General features: G+C 33.9%; 1 non-coding gene across 1 annotated transcript; it reads left to right on the forward strand.

Annotated features, from left to right (window-relative positions):
- Positions 1-3,545: 3,545 nt before the first annotated feature.
- On the forward strand, positions 3,546-3,665 carry LOC112933495 (U6atac minor spliceosomal RNA). The gene has a single exon (XR_003237683.1). It is a non-coding gene; the product is annotated as a U6atac minor spliceosomal RNA (small nuclear RNA).
- The last annotated feature ends 17,449 nt before the right edge of the window (positions 3,666-21,114 follow it).

Here is a 21,114-nt window from a genome sequence, read left to right on the forward strand (position 1 = left end):
CTCAACTTACACAGTGAAATCTAAAGGCAGAATACATTATTGGAAAGCGATGTAATAATTTTGGCAATACACTAAGAAAGCTGAAAGATGGTCAGTTTCTTATTGTACCGTCTTTCTAGGTGATCCCATCATTCTCTTTCATTTTCTTTTTGTTTTAGACTTATTTTAGCATAGTTGGGAATAATAAATGAGCAATGATTAAGTAATTCTTAAGAAAATTAAATAACAATATTTCAGTGTCTGAGAAATACAGTTAGTTGGCCCTTGGACAGCAGGGAGTTTGGTAGTGCTGACCCCCTGTGCAACCAAAAATGTTTGTGTAACTTTTGACTCTCAAAACCTTGGCTTCTAAACCAAACCAAACAAAATCAAACAAAATAAACAAAACACTTGGCTGCTAATAGTCTACGGTTAACTAGAAGCCTTACTGATAACATAATTAATTAACATGTTTTGTATGTTTATTATATACTATATTCTTTTTTATATACTATATTCTTAAAGCAAGCTAAAAAGAAAATATTAAAATCATGAGGAAGAAAAAAATGCATTTATAGTACTATACTAAATTTATTTAAAAAATAATCTGTGTATAAATGGACCTGCCCAGTGCAAAGCCATGGGTAAACTATATAAGGTCACTAAGATCCAATGTATACGTGTTAGATTTATAAAAAGATGCAGTGAGTGTATATTTTAATTGTGAGATAGGATGAGTTTTATTCAATTAAAAAAATAATAAATTTCTCTTGTTGTTTAGAGGACAGCTAAAAAAATAAAATAAAATGTCACAAAAGATCAGCTCTTATGAAGAGTTAGAACTTTTCAAACAAGAAACTCAAAAACTAAAATTGGTCCAGTGGACCCTGATGGCCTACCAAATGGAGTGAAACTACCATTGCATAGGTAATAGGGTATCAGTCAGAATTAGTTGCATAGTTATGTTAGAAGACAAGAAGCTGACAATCCATATGGTTATAAATCAATGGGAAACAATTTCTTCTACTGGTCACATATAAATAAAATCCCAGTTGTTGTGAATATGATCACACAAAAAAGCAAAAATATTCTTATACTCCCCTAAACGATGTCTAACCAACATTCTTCATGATAAAACTGAAAGTATCAATGAGATGAGTTTAAGTTGCTAATTTCATGATAAGATAATCATTAGGTTGAACAAATACAATTTTACTTGTGTAACTTTTGAAGCACTGTAGGTAACATTTTTTACTTCTCATTAATCAAAAATAATACAAAAATATGATTAACCATTTTCTGGTATTCTTTGTATCATCAGACTTCCTAAAAATATATTCATTGACATAATCTGATAGGGTATAGTCTATAAGGATGAATTAACAAAGTAATCATGTAAAAATAGTTTTTAAAATAAATCTTAATATTTTCTTCAAAAATAGACTTTTTGTATGCATGTAATGTTATGGAATGGCAATCCATTCAAGTATTGTTTATCATATTATGCATCGTACTTATTATATTAAATCGTAATCATTTGCTTTTCCTCCATATCCAGTCACGTCTTTTTTGATGATGATGATGATGATGATAGAGAGGGAGGGACAGAGGGAGAGAAAGAATCTTAACCAGAATCCTCACCCAGCCTGGAGCCCAAGGTAGGGCTCAATCTCAGGACTGTGAGACCATGACCTGAGTCAAAATCAAGAGTTGGATGCTTAACTGACTGAGCCACCTAGACACCCCAAAATATCCAATCACACTTTGAGCTTTATAAAATCAACTAGTATATCTTGGTCTTAAAGCCTGGCACTGAGAGTCATAGTATAGGAGAGACTTAAATACATTTATAATGTTGCAAATAGGATTTCTGAAATTTTAGTTAATTAATTTATTCATTCCAAAAATATTTGTCAAGTCCCTGCTGTGGTTTGGGCACTCTTCCAGACCTAAACTCTAAGAAGTCAATAAATTTTTCTTAGATGAATGGGCATGTAAAATAAAATTTACCTATTGTTTTAATAGGTTAGCTTCTTAGAATGTCAACTTCTCTTTACCTAGGAAAGAATGATAACCCTTGTTTAGATGTGATTACATTCTAGATAAGTAGATGTTAGATAAATATCTCAGTTTGAAGGCCATTTTACTTTATAACCCAAAAATTAGAGGAGAATGTTCTATTTTATTAGTCAGGAAATATATTTTTCCTATGTTTTGGTAAGCTATTTACTTGCTACAGTTACTTTAAATAGTTTTTCTACAAGATCTGTTTATTCAGGCCTTTAGGCATAAATAATGCCATAGAAAATTAATAGGTTTTGGCTACATCAACATATACTTTATGTATATTATCATACCTTTTATTATTTTTTATTGAATTTTATTAAGAGCTTATTTGTTCTTTCTACACAGGGATTTACACTTTCACTGTGTAATCTAATGTCTATGGAATCATCTTAAAGATTCAAATTCTACCAAAGATATATGACTGGAGTCCCCGGAGGTCATTCTGTGCTTAGGCCAATAAAAATAATTATTTTAGGTGTGCTGACATATCTCTTTCATGATACCTTAAAATGGATATTCTTTAAGATGCTATTTCAATTCAGTAGTATCTTAATGGTATTTCACTTTTCCACTTAAAAGTTGTCTTCTAGGAATATTTACTATATGATTAGGACTAAAATTACAGAATTGTAAGAAGGAAATATTTACTAAAGAGGGCTATATGACTGTGTCTCAAAGAGATATTAGGATTCTAGATGTGTATGTGCATAAAAAGGATAATCTTCCAAAATACTGTTCTTAAAAAATATTTTGCCACGCATATTTGAAGAATTCACATTTTTTATATTTCTCAAGTAATACGAGGACTGCATGTGCTTATTTTTTTTATAATTTTAATATTAATGGTAGAGGAGGGAGGGACATATAAATCCTTAACTGAAATCTAAAGCCTCATCTCTGATTTAAAACACATTACTGTTTACAGACAGTATTTCAGAATGTCAACATGAATGGAAGTGTCAAATTGATGCTTAATACTAATTTGTTTATTTATGCTTGACTGCACTTAGATGGTAAAAAAGGTAGGTATCAAAAATAAAGATTATTTTGAGACACTGAAGTAGGTTTCCCTTTGGTTTCAATGCCATAAATCCCATTAGTGTTAATTGGATATTTACATGTGCATTGAGAGAATAATATACCTCATTATTCTTGAGTAGCAGCTACTGACTTTTAAAGGCCATTTAGAATGTGTGACAGGAAACAAATAAAAGCATTCCACTTTCTGAAAGTTATTGTTGTATAGCAGAACATGAAACAAAAGGCTTCACAAACATTGCACTGCAATAGTTTTAATTTTATAATTTCAACAACAAAACTTTTAAAATTCTCTTTTGTAACTTAGCTGGCTAGTGAATATGTAAAGTACGTCAGCTGGCTTTGTGGTATGTGACCTTGGCTCTGAAGAGCATATGCTATTTACTTTGTTGTTGTTTTAGGTATTTGAAGCATTAGAAATCTGAAAGAAAATGATGCCTCTAGTGTTCAAATAAGATTTCATGTTGTTTGAAAGGAAAGGTTAGCATTCCCCCTACAAGTATAGAAGACACCCTTAGACCTGACAGTATGCATAGTTAAGGAATTGCCACCTACTTCATGGTATCTAACTATCATTTTTATAGGTGATGGGGTTAAGGAGTACATGTGTGATGCGCACAGAGTGTATAGAAGTGTTGAGTCACTATATTGTACACCTGAAACTAATATATTACACTGTATGTTAACTAACTGGAATTTAACTTAAAAACGTAAAAAAAAAAAAATTAAGAATTCTTGAAAGATTACCTTGACGGGATGAGCACTGGGTGTTATTCTGTATGTTGGCAAATTGAACACCAATAAAAAATAAATTTATTATTAAAAAATAAAAAAATAAAAACTATTTTAAATAGATAATAAAATAAAAAAAAGATTACCTTTACATATAAATAAAAAATATGTATTGGCCACTTATATGACAGTCACTATTTTAAGCAGATTTCAAGTGTGAACTTATTAATTAACACTAATCCTGTGAGATCAGAATTATTATCTCTTATTTTATAGGTGACATAATAGAGTTATCAAAAGGTGAATTAACTTACCTAAAAGTTATACACATAGTAAGTGGTAGAGTTGGAATTTGAACCCAGGTCACATGGCTCAACAAATGGAGCTCGATGCAGTTATAATGATTCAAATGAGTTGGCTTTGTCCTAAAATATGAACACACTAGTCAGCAAATTAAAACCTTCTAGCTAATCCAACTAATTTTTTAAAAGTCATTTAGATAAATTATCATTATGCATAGTTCATAGGATTATTTCATCAATCACCTTACAGTTTTGCAAAATATTTTTTCCAACCTCACACTATAATCTCTCTGAAAAGATTTTCCATTGACATTTTCAGAGCTCTTATAAGAGCTAACATATACAGAATGCTTTTCTAAGACAGATGCTATTCTAAGCATTTATTTTTATATATTAAATCCAACGACAACCTTTAAAATAGATATAGTTACTCTCCTCCTTTTATAGATGATGAAACTGAGGCAGAGAAGGGCAAGTAATGTTCAAATGTGAAAAGAATTTGAACACAAGCAGCCTAATTCCAGAAAGAAAACATTATTATGATTGAAGAAAACTGGATGTTGGATTCACTGAGCCTGGATTCACATCCAACATCATAGTGCCGTTGAGAGAGAGAGAGAGGGAGAGCACTGTCTATAGATAAACCAAAAAGAGTCAAGCCAACAAAAAGTTGGTCTGCTTTTAATTATCATCATGCACAGACTATTAAAAAAAAATGTTAGGGATAAAATACTCCTCTCCACTGAGGTGGGATGTCCCCACCACCTCTACGTTTCATTCATAACTGTTAACAGGACCAACCGTTACTAGATATTTGAGCCTGAATTAATAACATGAAAATAGGGCTAGAAATAGGTGGTGCACAGGATTGTTGTAAATGAGAAAACACAAATTTTCGCAACTTAAGTTTTACAACTTAAATAAGTTGTAATATAGTCACTCCAAAATAATAGGAGTCATTTAATTTGAGGCAAAAATTCTATAACATTTGGCTTCTGAAAAAGTTCCAGTACTTGGCCAGCTGTATCTCCTTTACATTAACTCACTGCGTACACTCAGGGAGCCAAAACAAAAGTTCATACAAAGTCTGTTGAAAAGGTGGGTGGTGCAGACTCTCATTTTACATCTGTCATACATAGGCTTTAGAACTTGACCTATAATTTTCAAACCCCAAAATACTGATTGTAGAATTTTGTGCGTTTTTTTTTTAATGTTTTGTGCCTCAATTAATTTAAAAATAGAATGAGAAGAAAATATTGAGACCTTAATACCACGTAATAGATATAGCACACCCCTCAAGCTCATTATCTATTTGTTTATTAAGCAAATAGTATCGGAGGCCATGTGTCATGCATGCATGCACTAGGTTTTGGGATTATTTATTTGCTTTCTTTTTTTTTTTTAAGATTTTATTTATTTATTAGAGACAGAGAGAGAGAGAGGCAGAGACACAGGCAGAGGGAGAAGCAGGCTTCATGCAGGGAGCCCGACACAGGACTCGATCCCGGGGCTCCAGGATCACGCCCTGGGCTGAAGGCGGCGCTAAACTGCTAAGCCGCTAAGCCACCAGGGCTGCCCTATTTGCTTTCTATGACTGTTGTAACAAATTATAACATATTTAGTGGCTAAAAACAGCAAAATTATTATCTATACTTTTGTAGTTTAGAAGTCTAACATGTTACCACTGTTTTAAAGCCAAGTTGTTGGTCAAGCTGCATTCCTTTTCTGAGGCTCTAAAAGGAAAACCCATTTTCTTGTGATTTCCACCTTCTAAAAGGCTGATTGCTACCTTGCATCTTCAAACTAGCAATGTTTGGTTTAGTCTTTCTACCATTGAATCTTTTTTTTTTTTTTTTTTAAGATTTTATTTATCAATTCATGAGAAACAGCAGAGGGAGAGGCAGAGACACAGGCAGAGAGAGAAGCAGGCTCCATGCAGGGAGCCTGACGTGGGACTCATCCTGGTACTCCAAGATCAGCCCTGGGCTGCAGGCGCGCTAAACTGCTGAGCCACCCAGGTGTCCCCCATTGAATCATTTTGACACTGATTCTCCCATCCCCTTCTTTCACTTTTTAGGACTTTTGTGATTACATGACTTCCACTCCTTGTTAATCTAGAACAATTTCCCTATTTTAAGGTGAGCTGATTGCAAGCATAATTCTCTTTGCAATTTTAATTCCCCTTTACCATGTAACATACTAGCAGGTTCCAGGGATTAACACATGGACATCTTTTGAAACATTACTCTGCCTACTGCATCATCTCCGTTCACACATTACTTAAAGCTTGTAGAAGAGAGATGTTGATTACCTGAGTAAGCAAATAAATACATATTTCAGAAACTATGATGCAAGCTATGTATATTTTATGGTGTTATGAGTGTTTAAATCATTGAGAGCTGATGTAGATCGGGGAATTTTTCCTTAGTTGGTTATGTTTGTCTTGACATTTAGAGGAAAAGTGTAGTTCAATTAGTGAAGGAATCAAGGGAGAATTTTCTGAAAGAACCACATGCAAGGGTTTAGAAGTAGGGGGAAGTAAGAGACTTGGAGGAATAAAATAAAAGCCAGTGTGCCTGGAGCAAAATAAGTCTTATAATTCAACTTTAACCAATGATCTGTAAAATTCTACTGACTGAAATTTTAAGAATAAAACAAGGAAGAAAATTTGGGTTCTTCATTTTCTTCTAACCCCAGGAATGACTCCTGCCCTTCTTAAATTATGTCTTTGGCTCTAGGTATTATAAAAGAATTTACTCAAATGTGTACAGTGTGCACTGTTGTTTTGTTTTCAGTTCTCTGAGATATTTAAAATATTTTAGAGCATATGCTGTAAGTAAAATCCTCAGTGGTTCTGTAGAATTTAAGAGTGTTTCAAGTCATTTGTCTCTTACTATGCTTATAATTGCTTAGTGATTTTATCATTTGAGTGTATATATTAATATAATAATTCTACCCATATCAGTGTTAAAGATTTGGTCTTTTTTTAAAAAATCAAAAGAAATAAGAGGAAACACTACATATTAAGAGTATTTCATTATCTAAGCTCTTTCCAAAGAGGGTGAGATTTGGGGGTAAGATTACTATTTTGATAGTTTCGATTCATTCCTTCTTTTATCCACTCAAATTATCTCCCAATCACTGACTTTATCTAAGCACTGTGATAAGTATAGTGTTCTAGTAGTGGATATAATGCATAGTTCCCTTTACAATGTACAGAAATCTGTTCTATTGTCTGTTACTTCAGTGAATAGATTAAATAATTGTATCAGTCTGGTCTGATGAAAAATATTATGGAACATAAATGACAGTATCAGTACAGCCAGATGTGCATGGAATATAAAAAACAACAATAGATACATGTTATCAGTTTATTCTGGAAGGCAGCTGGAAAGGGACCCAAATCCCTAAAATTAAGTTCCTAGCCCCTAGCATGTGGTAGCACTTCTTACAGGTTCTATATTACCATGTAATTTATTACATTAAAAAATTTGCCTATCACCTGTGTTTCATTTAGAATAACAGCTTTTTAGAGGCAAGTACCATAAATTATTTGTCCTTTTCTCTAAGAAATATTGCGGCATATGGAATATAGTACATATTGAGTATCTTTAAATTAAACTGAAATCAAATATCATTTAGAGGAATTAAATCATATTGATGGGCAATTGATTTATGAAAACCTGTGCCATTTCCTTGCTACTTCAACATATAAACCTTAAGAAATAATACATTCATAATTTTAGCCTAGTATGTAATGGTTTAAGATATTTAAAATTATGCTTCAGTAACCCAAGTGCAAGTAGAGTAAATATGATCCCATGCTATTTCAGCAATAAAAATAGATCTGCTCAGATAAGTTCAGAATAGAGCTTTTTTAAAAAATCATAAATCTCATAGCTCAAAGACACAGCTCTCTTATGTTGTGTTAATTTCTATGAACCATGTCATTCATGAATCTATAGCTGAATGAGCTATCTTGTTTCACCATGTGATTCTCATGAATTAGGTTCTTACTGATGATATGGGTTGAAATATTTTTTTATAAAAATTATAACAAAATTTCTAATTTTCAAATGATTTTAAACAGTACAATTTAACATTCTTTTCAGAGATAAGGCTGCTTTGGGATGCCTGGGTGGCTAAGTGTTGAGCCTTAGGCTCAGGGCATGAACCTGAGGTCCTCGGATTGAGTCCTCCAGCATTGGGCTCCCTGGAGAGAGCCTGTTTCTTCCTCTGCTTATGTCTCTGCCTCTCTGTGTGTCTCTCATGAGTAAATAAATACAATCTTAAAAAAAGAAAAAAAAATGGTAAGGCTGCTTTATTCCGGTAAACCTGAAAAATAAAATTGATTACAATGAAGAGAATATAAAGGCTTCTACAAGGCGGTGTATGTTTGATAAAATATATTAGGTGTATTAACTTTCCAATAAATGAGAATAAGATGAATATTTTATTTTTGTGCTAAAGTTTGGCTTATAAGAGGAAAGAAAAATAAAATTATACTTACAGGTAATTTAGTAATCATATATATTCACGGTGTTAGTTGCAAATGTCACTGCCATAACACAATTAAAGGAACTTAGAGGTCTGATACACCTATTTCTGAATTTCACTCATTGGTTGAGTAACTCTACTAAATTAACACAAGTTCTTTGATTCTCAGATTCTGTATCAGAAAGGTGGGATAATAGTACAACAGAACTGTTGTGGAAATCAAATGAGATTATATATGTGAAGTGATCAATAGAGAATTCTTACTATTTGGTAGTTGATATGCTTATAATTAAGTAGTTATTATCTGACCATACATTCTTGCTAATATATTTCTATTACTGTATTATCTCCTTAATAGTAGATGTTAAGAAAGCCAAACTAATGAAGAGGGATAGAAAAAGTAATGTAGGGTAGATTTCTAACCTTGATATTTTTAAAGCTTTGGCTGTGACATGATATTGACCTCAAGTCATGTGTTCAGAGCTTTTCTGGGTTTGATGTTTCCTGACCTTCTCTGACATTCTTCTGACCCTCCCAGCAGTTTTTCTCCAGCACTCTTCAACATTTCCTCAGCTTCCTGGCTGTGCTTCAACACTCTTGGAAATTTTCCCAGATGATTCATGAAAAAGCATGTAGAGTAAGAACCTCAGGGTCACAGATTTAGAGGAGGGGATTCTGAAGGGCAAAATAAGACTATCCAATACAAAATTTGTTCATGATAACAGAGAAGTTTTAACTAAAAGAAAATATTACTGTATGGAATAGAATAAATATGAGGATTTTATAGAGTCAAATAAATCATCTAAAGATAAGAAAATTGAAAAAAAATAAAGATAAGAAAACTGAAACCTGAGTAGGAGTGATTTTTGCAGTGGAGTTTCTATTTTAACTGATTTTTTTCAGGTTGCATAGTTCATATAAGATCTCTCTCATACACCTGTATGAAGAAAAGTTGATATGTCCAAAACAAACAGAATCTTTGTACTTTCCATTAGAATTCGATAAAATAGCTATAACATGAATAAGGCCCAAAGATCACAGTTTTAAATTCAAGCTTTACTATAGGAATTTATTTATCATAGTAAATGTTAATAGAGATAATTTTCAAAATAAGTATCTTAAAACAAAACTTTTCGTGGGAAGCAATGTGGCTTGTAAGATAAAAGAGCTTTAAAATGGACTGAAATGGTAACTCACTGTGATTAGGCAATAAGTACATTAACACTTGTGTGTCTCAGCTACTACTAATGGCCCTCTTTTTGGTGGTACCGTTTATGTCGGACAGTATGTTTTTCCCTTCATGATTTGGAAAGCTATCATGATTCTTGTTTGTCAGTATGTGCCAGATATACTAAAAAAAATTCAGAAGTAGAAATTCAGAAGTAGAAAATAATGATACATTTTAAAACTCAATAAAGTTTAGTCAAACTAACATACTTGGGGAACCTCAGCTCCTGTTTTCTTTCCCTTAACTTAAAACCTATCCACTGACTGTGGATATCCTCTTGCTTCAAGTTGCAAGGCCCCTGGAATCTGAAGGCTATTATGCCAGCATTTATTTACCCAAAGGCATGGGCAACACTGCAGAAACTGACAAGATCAGTTCGTAAGGTCTAGTTTTATTGAGAGTTCACATAGTTACGGACCTCTGATGTATTGGCACCAGAGCGCCTGCCCCGTGTTCCCAAGTCCTATTTCTAATGAGGCAGAATGACACTCCTACCTTATTAGTCCAGAAACATTCTTTTTCTCTTTTTCCTCCCTCTCCATTACTTAATTCTCTGGACTTTGCTTTTGTGAAAATTTGGAAGAGTCCATGATTCCTTATTATCAAGCGACTCTGATTTTCCAGCCTTCAAAACAAACAACCACATTACTAAAAGATTTGCAAATGACTTAGCTATTGAAAAGCAGTTAGCTATAATAGAAAGTGGAAGCATGCATATATCTCAGAGGCCTTTTAAGGTTAAGCATTTGATCTCTGAGGAATTGTTTTTTCTTTCTTTGTCCTTGCAAGATATCATCCTGACCCTAAATTCACCCATTTAACAAATACTGTATTTACTGAGCTGCTTTTATAAGCAAGATACTATGTTAAGTGAAGGATATACCATGGTGATCAAAAAACTTGGTTGTTATTTTCATGAAAATCACTGAGTAGTGGGAAGGATAGACAGCAAAGAAATATACATATAATGATCATTTATAAGATAAAAGAACAAAAAGATATAATGATTCCACATCAGAACAAGCACTAATACTCTGTCTTCTGAAAGCTAGAAACCTGGGCTGCTAGGAACTCATATATAAAAACCCTGAATCAAATGAACAATTACAATGGATAAGGCAAGAAGGAACACAGTGATGAGTTAGACTTCATTCCTCATGTCAGGAACTGATAGTTTCTGACTAAGAGGATAAAAAGCTAGCTTTATGGAGAAGATATATTTAGAATGAAACTTTAGGATAAGGGTGATAAAGAAATACGGTAAAGAGCATTGGCTACCAGGCAGAGAGAGTAAACTCCACATCTAACTCTTATTTTATGCCCCTTTGATTCCAGAACTAATCTGGTTTGTTTATATTTTCCATTATCCCTGGTGCTTTATGGTGACTACTCCCTCCCCACCTAAAATGTGCCTGGGTAGGAGATAAAAAGAGCAATACCCATTCTTCTATCATTATTTAGTTGAGAGAGATGTTTTTTTAACCCCCAAAGAAATCCTTGACAATTTAAGAAAATATTAAAAATAACCTAAAACTTGGAAGCTAATGAAGTTGGAAAAAATAATGATACATATTAAAACTCAATAAAGTTTTGTCAAACTAATATACTTGGGGAACCCCAGCTCCTGTTTACTTTCCTTTAACTTAAAACCTATCTGAGGGACTTTTATTCAGACTTTAACCATCCCCCCCCGCCTTTTTGGGGGGGGGAGGGGGAGCAGCTCACTCTTTATTAATGGAAGGCCCTGGGTCACTTGGAGCTGGTGTACTTGGTGACGGCCTTGGTGCCCTCAGATACAGCATGCTTGGCCAGCTCTCCGGGCAGCAGCAGACGCACCGCTGTCTGGACCTCCTGGGTTGTCAGTGTGGTCCGACCCGAGTACTGGGCCAGCCGGGCAGCCTCACCAGCCAGCCGTTCAAACACATCGTTCACAAATGAGTTCATGATGCTCATGGCCTTGGAAGAGATGCCGATGTCCGGGTGCACCTGGACGTTTAACAACGTGGATGGCCATCTCTATGAACTTGATGGACGAATGCCTTTTCCAGTAAACCATGGCACCAGTTCAGAGGACTCCTTGCTGCAGGATGCCGCCAAGGTCTGCAGAGAATTCACTGAGCGTGAGCAAGGGGAGGTCCGCTTTTCTGCTGTGGCACTCTGCAAGGCAGCCTAATGCCCTGGGGGAGGGACATAGCTTTTGTCCCCCCTCTTCCCTTCTATGTGAAACCTACCCCCTCCTCTCCACTAATGCAGTCTAAAATGCTTCAGTACTTGTGGAACACTTGTGGAACACAGCTGTTCTCCTTTGGTTCTGCAGATATGCTCTTATCCTCAGCCACACCCAAGCACTAGCAGAGCTCAGTTGTCCATCGAGCAAAGTTTGGTATAAACTTCAGATGGAGAAGCATTTTCCTCCCAACGTATGTATTGTACCTCAATAGCTAATGCTTTAAATGGCTCCTCTGGTTTGCATCTGTAAGTTAAGGCCTTGGATGTGGTTTGTTTGTCCTTAAAAGAAATAAAACTTTTCTGCTGATTAAGGGCTGGGCCTAAAAAAAAAAAAAAAAAAAAAAAAAATCTGGGCATTCTTCCTTTTAGTTCTAATTTTTCAAATGATAGTTGGTACACAGGTGTTAATTTGTTATTGTTATTATTAAATATGTATGCATATTGTATATACTTTAGCCATATTTATCTGATAAATATATGTATGCATTCTGTAAGATTTGCATGTCTGATGAAATAATACTTTTCTTATTAAAATGAAAATAAAGTTTGAGAAAGAAAAGGAGATTGGTAGTTAAATGACTTATTCAAGAAGACTTGATTTCTGTATTCTTATAGCGTAAGTGTTCTTAGCAGAATTCTATTATATCTCAGGAATAGTCTTATCACAATTGGAAAGTTAGCCACTAAAACTTAATTGTCACTATCAAGCTGGAAAGACTATTTCAACAAGTTGTCAAAAATTAAAATTTATAGCATTTAGATGCTCTCTATTTTCATTACCAAAATATCCCTGCAGAAGACATTGTATTAATAATAAATACTGGTATATATAAATGTTCATTGGTGTGTATGCATGTGTGCCTACCTTGTCCCTTATATTAAAAGGTATCTTGTCTTAAAACAAAAATGCACATGCAATACTACTATAACTAATAAATCATGTATGAAAAATGTGAAAGATGGCATTATATATCAGTCAGTGCTTCTTTGTATAATTAGATATATTTTCTTCAGTTTCTGAAGACCATCTATGACATTTTTGTTTTAAAAGTTCATTCATAATGTAAATGAATAATGCATTTTCCCATGATGGACACCCTGAACACTAATGTCATGTCACTGATGATGGGGCTGTCACAAATGCGAGAAGAGAAATGATAACTAGAAGAGTTATTTTTTAATCCACCAAATGTTGAGATAAAAAAATCTCTATGCATTAACATTGGACAAACACTCTGCCCACTTCTATAATTTATAGGGATCAACTTTCTAGAAAGCTGTGGATGCCTCCCATCTGTTGATTTACTCTCTAGGAAGGAGGAAATTTCAGTTTTGCTATTACTTTTTTGTTTAGAATAGAAGGAGGAATTTATCCTAAGAGATTAGGAGCAAGTAAAGCTCTATAACGTGTAACCCACTGGGGAATTTCTTAATACAAAGTGCCATTTTAGAATTAAATAACTGTTTTAATAAGAAAGTTTTTTGGTGTGTGTATGTGTGTGGGGGGGTATTTTTTACAGAAAGAGAAGAGGGAGGGGAAATCGAAGAGAAAAAGAATCTTAAGTAAGTCAGGCTCAGCATGGAGCCCAAGGCAGGACTCTATCCCATGATCTTGTGATCATGACCTGAGCCAAAGGCAGATGCTCAACCTCTGAGCCACCCAGGCATCCCAAGAGTTGGATTCTTAACCAACTGAGCCACCCATGCACCCATGAAGACACATTTTTAAATCTAAGTTTAAAATAAATAAATAAATAAATTCAAGTTTATTTGACAATTCTGGGCAAAGTCAAATATTTTAAAATATGTATTTGGAAGACATAAGGATATACTGAATAATGCATTTTATTTAATAACTCCTTATTTATATCCTCCCATTCGATTCTGACAATCTTGCTATACCATGTGTGCATTTGTAGTATTGTTAACCTGGTTATAGTAAAATAAATCATAGGATAATGAGAAATAAATCACAAGTTTTCTAACTTTAATTTGGTTTTATTATCATGATAGTTAAAACCTTTTCTCTGAAATATTTAAATAATGGAAATACAAAGTATGTATTATTTTAAAATGGTTCAGCAGTATCTTAAATTATCTAGTTATAATTATCATACTTTCCCTGTATTTTAAGTTTCTCATGTGGCAATCTTTATACTATAGAGATCACCTTATATAGCACAAAATGTATACCTAACATACATATATATGTTAAATAAATGCATAAGTATTAATGGAATTTGTTTTAGTTTGTTTTACTACTATTTTATCAGTTATTTTTTTCCCATCAAAAAACAGAGAAACAGAGCTCCCTGTAGCCTTTCTGGCCTCAAGAGTATATAAACATATCTCTTTAATCCAGGTCATCAAACTTCCTTTCATCTGGCTAAATTCTAGGGAATAGTTTTAATCCATCACAAAGTAATCAAAGTAAACTTCCAGGGATGGGTAGAACAAAGTGTGGAGTCCTATATTTGAATATATTACAGTATGATACATGAAATTTTAATGGCTGAGTTTCTGATTGGTATAGGAGTGTCTTAAATGTAATAAAATGCTGCTATGTACACTCACTGCCATAAAAATATATAGCACAAGCCCTCTTGAATAAATCACTTGTGAATGCATTTTTTGCCCCAAAATATTCATTGTTCTAAATTTAATACCACACACACACTACAACCAATTTGTATGATGAGTTCTTTAGAAAAGGTAGATATTGAAGACATTGTAAATCCTTTTCAGTTGTGAGACCATGGAGAAATGAATTCCTACTCATTTTACCACCCAACCATGTATTCCTTATCTGTGTTTTTCCCATTCTTGCTACTAATCTTTCCCAAGGCCCATATACAAATAGGTACACACTTACAGGAGAAGGAACCAAAAGAATGTGTATATACATCCTTTGGAACTGAAAGCACATCTGGAACAATGCTCCTCAGCTTTTAAAAGCTCTTTATGTGTATTCTTGATGAAGTATGGAATGAGATAATAAAAATAGTGATAATTTAATTTTTTTTCATAGTTTTTGAAGAACATTTGTGGCTTATCATAATTTGATCATAGGCATGAGTATGAGCCCATTAAAAATACAGATACTCTGTCGGAAAGCTTATGAGTTGGAATTACAACTTTCTACTTACTGATCTTGAGCAGGTTGTTTCTTAATTGTAGTGTTTTAACTAATAAAAATGAGATGTGAGAAAGAGATAATATATTCATTATAGATGTATCCATTATCTATTGATACAATAATACTGGGTAACAAACTACCCAAAAACTCAGTAACTTAACACAATAATCTTTTGTTATTACTTCGGAGTCTGTTTGCTCATCTGGATGGTGCTGCTGATCTGGACTGAGATTGGCTCATAGTGTCTGCATTCACTAGTATATCTGTAGCCAAGAGTGTAGGTCATTTGGACACTGGCTGGTCTAGGACACCCTCACGTGGAATTCTTTATCTCTGCATCACATGATCTTCCAACCTGGATTAACCTTTCTTCTTCTTTCCTTTTATAATCCTCTGAGTGAATAAAAGTACTCAAAGGCCTGGGCTTGAATCTAGCATACTATTATATCTGTGATTTCTGTTGGCAAGAACAAATCACCAGGTTCATCGGGATTCAAGGAGTAGGGCACAGATGTTATCCTGTAAAGAATGAGCAGAGAATCCCATTGGGAGAGAGAAGTGGAGAATTAGGGTCATTTTTGCAATAAATCTACTGTTATATGGTTTTTGTGCATTTTAAGTAAGATAATGTATAATATACATAGTTTGTTGTAATGCTGCAGTCTCCCAATCACTATCCTTTACTTTATAGGAGAGGAGATCGATATAGAGAATATAATGGGCTTATTGAAGGTGGCCTAATAATAAAAATCCAGTTTGACTCCAGAACCTAGACCTCCTGCTTTCTAGGTACCTGCAGAGCAGTTCGTTCTTATAGAGTGCTGTAAATGATATTTTGAAATAAAGCAGGTGGAACTTGATTGTTCTATAGTTTTGCCTATAGTATTCCTTACAGTTAACACTATGTATTGGTGATAATTTTGTTGATTCTAATCTTGTGTAATTTAAGGAGCAAATTTTTATTTTATTACTAACTTTTAGTGCCACCCAATCTGTTGTTATTAGCAAGGTGATCTTTAACTTGAAAGAGAGTCCAGGGAATACTCTTTCAATTTTTGTATGCTTCTGGCTGGAAAATAAAAAAACACATCAAACATATTTAAGAAGGTGTCCATTTAAATCCTGATAGAAATATAAGTGATAATTCATTTTTATTTAGGTTTATACTACTTTAAATTCTTAGATTTCACTTTTATCTGCTGTATAATTTTAAAGGCGTCAGAAAGAAACATCTCAAATGATTAACGGTATTGGCAAATCTCTAATTGTCATTTGGAGGAACCACTGGTCAATACTATGCTAGATTCTGCTTTTAATCTTGATAAATCTTCCACTTGCACCAGATAAAAATGAAGCAACCCATGCCAGGGCTAGTATCAATTATATAATAGCCAAGGAAAACAATGCTATTCCTCAATCACTTTATTGTATAAAATATAATTTTATTTGTACCATAATGTTATGCACAATTACAATTATTTCATAATTGTTAGTTCATAATTTTAGTTCTAATGATAGAATACATGTTATTTAAGTGTATCTTGTATAAAGTTTTCAACGTATTTGTAATTCATTTTGGCATATTTTATTTATTGTATTCTAAAGTTACTTTGTACTTTACATATCGTCTTACTTTCAGTTTTTGTAAGAAAAAGTCCCTAGGTTTCATTTTGTACTGAAAAAGTAGGGGCACCTGGGTGACCCAGTCAGTTAAGTGTCTGCCCTCAGCTCAGGTCATAATCCTGGGGTCCTGGATTGAGCCCCATGTGGGGCTCCCTGCTCAGTGAGGAGTCTGCTTGTACTTCTCCCTCTGTATCACCTCACCCTGCTTGTTCTCTCTTTCTCCCTCTCCTCTCTCTCCACGCTCAACATGGAGTCTGCTTAAGACTCTCTCCTTCCCCTTTTACCTCTCCTCCCTCCCCCAAAATAAATCTTAATGAAGAAGAAAGAAAGAAAATTGAATTTCAAATAGATCTAGATATGAAGGCATTTGAATTTTGGTGGGGTTAATCCCTCAGCACCTCTTCATCTTTCTGCTCTAATTGTCTGTTTCTACTCTGACAATCCTAGCACATGTTTTACTGTATTATTTTAATAAGACTACTAACCTTAATAAGAACATAAGAGGAAACAATGAAACATTCTGTATTTCAGGTTAATTTCATAAGGTAAAAAGAGATGACACCTCAATTGCTTTTCCCACTCATTTAATCAGTATCTCAAGGGAAGGGGCTTCTGGATCTCTGTAGGGTCTGTTTTTTAACAAGTGTCCTAAAGAATTCTTAAGACCAGGAAATATTTATACTGGATAATTGATATAGTGAACTAGATGTCACTGGATGTGAATCAGGACCTAAACTTAGTTAATTGTGAATTGTCTGTCAATAAATTGACTAATCATATCAGATCTCATATTCTTGTCCTATAAAATAATCAAAAAAACAAAATATCATCCAGGCTTATTACCTTTCACTCAACTAATTTTGGGATCAAAGGAAGTACATTTGGAAACTTCTAAAAAACATTTATATAAACATAAAATATCAGATTTTCTATGCTTATGATTGCTGTTGATATCTACTCTTTGGAGTATAGCCATTTATTTTTCTCAACCCTCATTAGAATTGGTTGATAGCTATATCTTTCTACTGTTCTGTTTTGTTTTGAAATTCAAGTGTGTGATTTAATCATCATAAGAATTAATTTTGCGCAAGTTGGACACAGAAAATGTAAAATGTTAACCAGTATCAGGAATTGTATGCTTTCTGAATAAATGTATTTCAAGCTCTTCTTTAAGTTAGAAGCTTTGACCTAAATATAATGAGGATAAAGGTGATTTTCTACATTTATATGTCATGTAGCACTGTCAAAATAAAATATTTATTTTTCTTGATATAACGTAACTTTCAGCATCATTTTTCTTCCTGCTGAAATATTACCAATTTAATAAAACATGAGCTCTAGAGACGGTTTTTGCTTTCATTTCTCTGTATGGATTTCAGAACTCTCTGTTCAGTCTCCTAAAGCATACCCCACACTGATTTCTAGTTAGTGTATTTATGCATTCTGGCACTTTGAATTCTCAAACAAACCAAATTCCTGAATAAGTTAGAATATCAGGAAGATCAGTACTTGAATTTGAGTTCACTAGGTAAACTTTCATCTTCATCAGGAAAACAGTATGAGGGCAGTTATAAATAAGGTCCTTTCCTAATGAATAATAGAAAAAAATAAAGAAACTCTATAACAGAATTAAGTTTGGCGTGAAAAAGTGAGAAAAAAAATTGAATGTTGTATTCACATTTTAATCAAATTAAGTACATCTAAACTATTCATACTGTAATCTCAAAGATGAGTAAATAAATAATGGTTTATGCTACTTGTCAAATAACTAATCCATTCTGGAACAGACGGATGTTTTTATTTCTCCAAAATTTAATCTTAATTTTGGTAATAGAAGTCTGTATATCAGAACTTCTCTATACTTCTTTAATATGCCCTCTCTACCCTCCCTTAGTAAAAGGAGTAGATACCATGTCTCTGCATGTGTGCGCTCCTCTTGGAGGAGGTGAAGTACAAGGAATATTGAGGAGGACCCCTACCCTTTCCTTGGATCTCTGGGAAGCAATAAGTGTACTGACAGAGGACAAAGTAATCATTGTCTTTATCTGTAGTTAATCATGGCAGCAAGGAAAAAGGAGGACAAAGCATAAATGTGCAAAGTAGACATTTCTAAAGGAGAGAAGGAAACAATCAGGAGGAAAGTCATATATCCTAGGTGTAACCATGCTTGAACGAGGGGTGGGCTCTGGGCACTTGTGAGGGGATAATGTTCAAAAGAGGGGATAATGTTCTAAATTTCCTATGATCTCTGAAACTGTCCTCATGGGGGATCTCTTTGTGGGGAAAAAATGTTGAATGATTATGGTAATATTTGAAATTACAAGGTAAATCAATTCCTTAAACTGAAATTAGGGCCTTTGCTGGTACTAGACTTGAGGGTCTGGTGTGAAAGTGTGAATGTATCTGTGATTGCTGTTTGTTTTTCAGAAGGATCACTAAGTTGAATCTTTGCTAAACTAGTTTTATGTGTAGAGTCTCTGATATATCCATGAAAATGGAGTTTGTACAAAAGTAAAAATTCAGTATTTCATGTTGAAATTGCTAAGGAAGTGAGCCCACCCAATACTAGTCATCATTAGCTGCAGAGTTGTTCTGTTTTCCATGGCAGCATGATGTTATGATGTTGTGTATGTGTGGGGTGTGTGTGGGGTGGGGATGGGGGTGGGGGGCGTGCTTAGGGAAGTGGAAAGATCTGTAAAACAATTTCAGGATGGCTTCTTAATAGCCCGTTGTTTTCCTGTAAGAACAGAATAGAGATCCCTCTTTCATAACCTTGTATATATATGTATATACATATACATATATATATATATTTTTTGCTTGATTTTGAGAGAATTTGTGTGTATAAAGATAGAAGAACCACATGAAAAAAAGCTCATCCATCAACAGTTTTTGCAGCTTTATAAACAATGAAAACTTAATGCGAGTACTCCGTTGTTGTCACTTACATTTCCTCAATCTTTGGACATTAAATTATTTGATGTGTTTTTAAAGTAATTATAAGCACAAAAGTGTCTACGGTTGATTATGACAAATGCCTGTCAAGCTGTGAACTATCTAGAGAAGTGTTCAAATCTATTAAGAACTCTAATGATCTTTTCTATAATTTATTTTACTCTAGGCAGAGGCTGATGCAGCAGAATTAAATTTAAGATTACTCAGTGACATAGATTATCCCAGGAGCTAACACTAACAAAAGTCAAAGAAAAAGAAAAAAAGAATTGTTTAAAAAGGATACCACATTTATATTTAAATAAACAAAACTAGAAAAAAACTTTTTAAAAAATATATATTAATTCCTTTCAATTCTTTCAAAGAATCAGAGTGATTAATCACTGTTAGGCACTATGTTGAGTACTGGAGACTCAGTGAAGAATCAGCCACTTACTCTGCCCTCAGGAGCTTTAAAATTTGGTTATTCTGAAGACTGAGAAGTATAGAATCAAATATAATATAAAAGTGTGATTAGGGTAAGAAGACATGGGAAGGGCAACTAAACAAATCTTAATTGATAGAGTTCCCAGAGAAAGGATTATTTAAATACATGGATGGTATAGAGTTGGTCTGTACAGGACAGTGAGGAGAGCAGAAGAAAAAGCTATTTCCAGTTGAAACTGTAACATATACAAATGACAGCAGAATCAGAGTCTTATGAAATCAATAAACTGAAAATCATTCTTTAAGGTACAACATAAGAGTGTAAAGTAAATGTGTCAAAAATTGGGATGTGAGAGTGTAACAGGATCTTAGGAGATGGAATTAAGTTTAGGAGCTTTGGGAGCCAGTGAACATTTTTAATTAGAAGAGTGATGTGATCAGATATGTATTTATTTATTTGAGAGAGAAAGAGAGAGACTACAAGTGGGGAGAGGGTTAAAGGGAGAAGCAGACTCCCTGCTGAGCAGAGAACCCAATGTGGGGTTCTGTACCTAGACTCTGGGATCATGACTTGAGCTGAAGGCGGACGTTTAACCAACCGAGCCACCCAGATTCCCCAATTAGTTGAGTATTTAAATTACAAAAAAGAAAAAAGTCTCTTGCTATTATGAGGAACACTGAAATGAAGGAAGCCTGGATAAAGGAAGACCAGATTTAGCAGAGAGATAATTGAGACAAATTCAAGGATAGCACTTGGCAGTTCCCACTTGGACAACTGAGTGTTTAATGGTTCAAATCACCAAAATCAGAGACCTCGGGAGAGAAAATTTCTTTGTGTGAGGAGAGGGAGTTTAGTTTCAAACATTATGAATTTGATAATTCCTATACGATAGGCTTATGGGAAA

This window comes from Vulpes vulpes, chromosome 6, assembly GCF_048418805.1.
Source record: "Vulpes vulpes isolate BD-2025 chromosome 6, VulVul3, whole genome shotgun sequence".
NCBI lineage: Eukaryota > Metazoa > Chordata > Mammalia > Carnivora > Canidae > Vulpes > Vulpes vulpes.